The 7,292-nt window shown below is 37.9% G+C and overlaps 1 non-coding gene across 1 annotated transcript; it reads right to left on the bottom strand.

Moving 5' to 3' along the window:
* Window positions 1–6,702: 6,702 nt before the first annotated feature.
* On the bottom strand, window positions 6,703–6,786 carry Trnal-uaa (transfer RNA leucine (anticodon UAA)). The gene has a single exon. It is a non-coding gene; the product is annotated as a tRNA-Leu (tRNA).
* Window positions 6,787–7,292: the final 506 nt, after the last annotated feature.

Raw genomic sequence — 7,292 nt, 5'->3', positions numbered from 1 at the left:
TGGATTCGTCATGTCTGTCTGTCCGTAGTGTCCGTGTATTAGTATTTAGGCACAGATTATATAATAGTTCTTATTTAGGTAGGTATATACTTATTATACCTACATACTACATACTACTAGGTAGGTATTGTATTACTACATGTATATTTATGTCTAGATACAGTACCTATCTACGAGCCCTTCTTGCCGAACAAAAAAATCAATTCAATTTCAATCAACCTGAATCTCAGCTCAATGAAGACTCGCTAAACATAACACCTAACGAGCGCTTACCACCTAGCGCAAGAGAAAAATGGGTGACCTGGAAGTCTCTGAATAGATTAAGATCGGGAGTTGGCCGATCCAAAGACAACCTCTTGAAATGGGGAATCAACCCGGGACAGAGTGATGCACTATGCGAATGTGGCGATCTACAAACAACACAACATATGATGCAGTGTTCCCTGTGTCCAACTAGTTATGTGCACTACAGAAGACCTCTTTAGAGCTACCCCTCGGGGGTTAGAGGTGGCAAGATATTGGCAAAATATTATCTAGTTATGATCCCTTCACACGATAAAAAGAAGAAGAAGAATCAACCTGAAAAAATCTCGTAACCGAAAAATCCAGATCTGAAAAAAATACTGCGTCACAACAAACATGTTTGTCTGTTGATTTATCGTTCTAAACATTATGAATTAAATTCTATATTTGAAAGTGCGCGTGTGTGCGTAACGTATGCGTACACGCACTTCATTCAACATTTATTATACATGTGTGCGTGTACGACTGATACAGTTATTATTACGATTTAGCTAATGTACACGGTGATTTCGACTTTATGATTTAGAAAATAGGGTTGTTTTGATAGTAAATAAAATTTGGTCGAGTTAAGAAGATAACTAGGCACGCGATCTGGTACTTTTCCAATAAGTATTATTTATGTTTGTATACAGAAATTGCGCAGTTGATTCTGATGAAGTGATTCCTCGATAATGTTACCGATTTTATTGACATTTTCTGATCGATTATGATGATTTGGACATTGGTTTGCTGTCAAAGTTATCTGATAATCGCAAAAATAGACTTTTTTATTTGTTCGTATCTTATTTCTGTAAGTATCTTAAGTACCTACCTATTATTTATTAGAAATTTTATTTAAATGTGTAGGTATAATCCATTTTAGTTATCTATAGGCTTTACATTGATATAGATATGCAATATTATATAGGTACTTACCCTTCATTGATTATTTTCACGTAATTGAATTAATTTGGTAGGTACAGTCACCTGCAATAATATGTTACTCTCCGAAGGCTGCAAAAATATGTGACACGCTCTTAAATATGTCTATAGGTACGAAGAAAAGTTAAAACTTCGTCATACCTTCCAGTTCCATTCTTTTCGGCCCAATTCGAACAATAAGTAGGTACTTATAATAAGATGTGTCACAGCGATAAGAAACCTAATAAAAATTGGTTAACTAGCATATTGGTGCAGAAAGAGAAGTAGGTACCTACACTACATATATATCTATAAATCATTTGAATTACTTTCGCTGTAATATTCTAAAAATGTAACATACTTACTTAGGACGGGACGATAATGCCTCAGATTCGTTGCAAACAAACCGTACTCCAAATCCAAATCCCAAGAACTCTGAGTCATTTCATTGAAACATGTTATGCCCCACCAGCCCTCTGCCTAAAAGTCGTAACAGCCATTAGAAATCTCATTCAATTACGTATCGTATCCACTTGTAATAAGTTCCAAATTCAAACGGGTTAGTCTGTGGCCTGTGCATGCGTGTTAAGTTAATGCAGATTGCGTAACATGATGTTTATGACGTCACATATACCGTTACACAATTTGCACATTACTCCAAGTCCTTGGGGAAATACGTCATCAATGCGTCAGGGTAATACCAATAATAATCCTACTGTATCGTCCTTGCCTATACTATCCATCTACCCAAGGCCGTCTGAATTATGCTGGGGCCCTGGGGCACACAAAAATTTGGGGCCCTTTTGGAAAGGAATAAAAGAGAATTAGAATTAGCTGGGGTTCTAAGGTCCACCACCTTGCATTTTGGAGACAAAGCAAACCGCTTGGAACAGGTGTTCCTGGGGATGATCTGAGCCGATTAAGCCCGGTTGCCAAGAGGTTCCACCCAGCAGGTGGGCAGGGGAGGGGGGGCAAAAGTGGCTCCGGCGCGCCTCACTCTAAGCTATATATCTGCATACATCTAGCAAGTATATCAAGTTTGGTGTCTTTTTCGTGTAATTCGAGGATGAAAAATTCATTTCTGTGACTAAATTTTCACTCTTCCATACAAAAAAATCGAGAAATTAAAAATTCCAAAAAAATCTTTTCACTTTTTTTTTCGAAAATCCTCTACAAAATTAAAACTATGAGGATTTGCTCTAGAAAAAAAATACCTGTGAATAGCCCAGTTATCCTACTATATAGAATAGTAAACTTGTTAAACATTTTTTTTTTCATAACTCTGATAAAAAAAATGTTTTGTGTCGCGCGGCGTACCTGCATTGTAAGAGCGGTATGCAGCGTTTAGGATTTTTAAGTATGTTTCGATGGTTTCTGATAAGTTGTTATTCTTCTGGTTGTAGAAAATTACTTCTGGACGTGATATATATACAAATATAAATTAAATGTATAAATATAAATGTTGGGAAAACTTTCGCCAATAGAGTTATTATAAATGTGATAAAATTAACAAAGCAGATGTTTGATTAAAATGCGGGTTAAAATACGAGTAAGATATATATTGTTCGCAATTGCCACTATATGCCCATGGGTCCGTGCATTTTAGTTTTTTCTTAACGCAGTTGCACCTCCCTGCGCATTTTGTTTTGCAGTGGCAACGAATAAGCTCTAAACAACAGGTAGGCTTGTACATATGGGCTCCCAATAACCATTTTGTTTGGACCAGCTCCAGTCAGCAGGACATGGAAGCTGTTGCTGAGGGGCTATAATCTGTCCCCAAACATAGCCTCCTTGGTAAACTGCACGGAGAATATGTTTACGTAGGTAGCGCATCTTCCATTGGAGGCAGATTCTCTAACTGAAGATTATTTTTTGTAAAAAGTACTTTTCGGCACTCTTTTACACTTGTACTTGTACCTGATCCGAACACTGTAACACAATGCATAGTATCAAAATAATGTCTAAGGACCAATTCACATCTCGTAATTCAAATCTGTTCAGATTTAATATTGTAAGACTCTTACTTGTCATACAAGACAATAACATTTTTTTCCAAAATTGGCTGCTCAATGTTGTTTTGTTTACCGTATTTAAATCCCTCCGGAACATTACAAGGACCACTAAAACCAGGATTGTCAGATCCCTCATATTTCCCACTTTTCTGTATGCTGTATGTCTCACATGGACACTAAGGGCATCCGAAAAACAGAAAGTGAATGCACTAGAGATGTGGTGCTGGAGACGAATGCTGGGCATATCATGGACTGAGCATCAATTATTGAGGAGCTTGGCATTAAAGAGCGGTTGCTTTCTACGGGCAAAACTCGGTACTCAACTTCTTTCGACACGTGTCTCGTCGAGACGGAACATCTACAGAACGTCTAGTTGTGCAAGAAAGAGTAGGAGGTGACAGGGCTAGGGGAAGATCTCTAATGAGATGTACTGACCAAACCAAATCAGTGTGTCGGTCACAGTAAGCGAATGCTTACGGAAAGCAGCTCTACGGGAGGAATGGCGACGTGTCGTTAAATGAGTCGCTCAAAAGTTTTCATAATGGCCACGACCACTCTATCAAGAGTGTAACGAAGAAGAAGGCCCTCCGTTACAGCAGGATATGCGCTTTAAGCTGAAATACGCTTTTTTTCCCTTTCCACACACAAAAGAAACTGTGTTGTAACCTGAAAAGGCGTGGAAGAATGGCAAGACTACTATCCTTTCTGGTCCTGTAAAATAAATCATATATCTATGAGTTACAAATAAAATCATATATTTAAAGAAAGTTTGCAGCACGTGACCATTAGCCCAGTTGACCTGTCTCTTATTGCGGTGACATATTTATTTATTTTATTTACAATTAATGGAAGAACTACAAACGTTAGCTTAAGAAAATGCAATAGCATGGCACGAGAGGAACAGGTGATTCTTTCCTGTGCCAATCCTCCATTAATTGTAAATAAAATAAATATGTCACCGCAGTATACGAGACAGCTCACCAGGGCAATTGGTCAAGTGCTGCAAACTTTCTTTAAATATATGATTTTATTTGTAACGCATAGATATATAATTTATTTTACAGGACCAGAAAGGTCAGAAGTCTTGTCATTCTTCCACACCTTTTCAGGTTGCGACACTGTTTCTTTTTTGTATGGACAGGGAAAAAAGCGTATTTCAAGCTTGGAGCGCATATCCTGCCGTAACGGAGGGGTTTAAATACGGCAAACAAGGCAATATTGAGCAGGCATTGCCAATATTGATAAAAATTGTTATTGTCTTGTATGGCAAGTAAGAGTCTTACAATAGTAAGTATGGACAGATTTGAATTACGAGGTGTGAATTGGCCCCTAGACGTTATTTTAACAAAATGCATAGTATTTTGTTACTGATTTTACGAGTACATCAGGTACAAGTACGAGTGCAAAAGAGTGCCGAAAAGTACTTTTTATAAAAAAAAATCTTCAGTTAGAGAATCTGCATCCAATGAAAGATGCCCTACCCACGTAAACATATTTCTCCGTGCAGTTTACCAAGGAGGCTATGTTTGGGGACAGATTATAGCCCCTCAGCAACAGCTTCCATGTCCTGCTGACTGGAGCTGGTCCAAACAAAATGGTTATTGGGAGCCCATATGTACAAGCCTACCTGCGGCGGCTGCTGCTTGTTTAGAGCTTATTCGTTGCCGCTGCAAAACAAAATGCGCAGGGAGGTGCAACTGCGTTAAGAAAAAACTAAAATGCACGGACCCATGGGCATGTAGTGGCAATTGCGAACAATATATATCTTACTCGTATTTTAACCCGCATTTTAATCAAACATCTGCTTTGTTAATTTTATCACATTTATAATAACTCTATTGGCGAAAGTTTTCCCAACATCTATATTTATACGTTTAATTTATATTTGTATATATATCACGTCCAGAAGTAATTTTCTACAACCAGAAGAATAACAACTTATCAGAAACCATCGAAACATACTTAAAAATCCTAAACGCTGCATACCGCTCTTACAATGCAGGTACGCCGCGCGACACAAAACATTTTTTTTATCAGAGTTATGAAAAAAAAATGTTTAACAAGTTTACTATTCTATATAGTAGGATAACTGGGCTATTCACAGGTATTTTTTTTCTAGAGCAAATCCTCATAGTTTTAATTTTGTAGAAGATTTTCGAAAAAAGAAGTGAAAAGATTTTTTTGGAATTTTTAATTTCTCGATTTTTTTGTATGGAAGAGTGAAAATTTAGTCACAGAAATGAATTCTTCATCCTCGAATTACACGAAAAAGACACCAAACTTGATATAGTTGCTAGATGTATGCAGATATATAGCTTAGAGTGAGGCGCGCCGGAGCCACTTTTGCCCCCCCTCCCCTGCCCACCTGCTGGGTGGAACCTCTTGGCAACCGGGCTTAATCGGCTCAGATCACCCCCAGAAACACCTGTTCCAAGCGGTTTGCTTTGTCTCCAAAATGCAAGGTCCCCTTAGAAAACAGGACCTTAGACCTTCTGCTAAATTAACAATTTTCTACTATGATCTTCTATTTATTATGGGCACAGAAAACCGCCTATAGAAACCTAATATTGGCCATTTTCTTCGCGACGCAAATCACCAAACTGTGAGGCGCGGGTTATGGGTAATCAAATGTACTGCTACTGTCTGACCTTCGGGGGCCCCCTGAGGCCTAGGGGCCTTGAGCACTGGCCCCGTGTGCCTTATTGTAAAGACGGTATACCTATTATCATCATCATCATCTCAGCCTATATACGTCCCACTGCTGGGCACAGGCCTCCTCTCGAGCGCGATACCTATTATAAAGCATTTTTATTTATTTATTTATAGTTAATAATTTAGATTGCTAAACTACTGAATTGAATGAATCGGTAGAATGTCTATGCCTGTAAGATACCTATATTACTAGCGACCCGCCCCCGCTTCGCACGGGTACCTAGAAACAAATTGGGGCATTATCTATGAAAAGGGACCTTATTGTCGATGGCGCTTACGCCGCACAGCTTCGCGCGGCATTGAAATTATATCGAAGCATCGTTAATAATGGCGTAAGCGCCATCGACAATAAGGTCCCTTTTCATAGATAATGCCCCAATTATAAACCTAAACCTTTCTCAGGAATCATGAAATCCGTTCAGTAGTTTTTCAGTTTATCGCGAACATACAGACATACCTACCGATACAGAGAGCCTACTGCGACGCGAACCATGTTCAACGTGTTGCCTCTCTGTCACACTTGCGCACGATTCTACAAGTACGACAGAGAGGCAACACGTCATCTGAAACTTTATCTTTCTAAATAAAAAATATTATTTTCTAAATATTACTACAAAAAGAATTAGGAGTTCTATTCGCGAGACCATTAACAAACATAAAATATATTTGAAAAATATCAATCGCTTTAAGAACATTTTGTGTTGAAATCATAAAATAAATTAAAAATATATAAAATCAATAAAAAATAAAAAAACCAAAACGTGGCAATAAGATTTGTCAGGTGTGGGGTTCGAACCCACGCTCCCTCTCGGGAACCAGAGCTTAAATCTGGCGCCTTAGACCACTCGGCCAACCTGACTTGTTGGGAGCGGCCAAAAATACGAACGCCTTTGACGAGTTTACACGATAACTAACTTTTTAATTTTATTACTAGTGCTGTATCGAATTTTGATTTATTTTTTAAACTTTACGGCTGTTAGCTCATGATTAGCGATAAACTATTAAAACAACATGATCATTTAACGTTGTTCATAGTTTTTAAGTCTTCATATGACAATTTATAATTAAAATACGGCTGATTCTATAGGTCCATTCAAATAAAAACTAATATATAATTATTAGAACAGATTTTTTTTGTTAACTTGACGATTATGACGCCATCTATGATATTCGTGTACAAGCGGGTGACTTGTTCCTCGGCGTATGGTGGTAACCTGCGGTGGTTCAGTGGCGCTTGGGTAGATGGCGTCAAAATCAAAACCTGTATTTGTGCTTAAAATTGTTAATTTTCTTATTCGCTTTCTTGGTGCTAACAATTAATTTTATATTAATTCATTAGTAATGTTAATGTGAATCTAGTATCTA

Source organism: Cydia fagiglandana, chromosome 17, assembly GCF_963556715.1.
Source record: "Cydia fagiglandana chromosome 17, ilCydFagi1.1, whole genome shotgun sequence".
NCBI classification, from domain to species: Eukaryota; Metazoa; Arthropoda; class Insecta; order Lepidoptera; family Tortricidae; genus Cydia; species Cydia fagiglandana.
The sequence above is the reverse complement of the archived record's forward strand: the minus strand, read 5'-3'. Positions and strand labels throughout refer to the sequence as shown.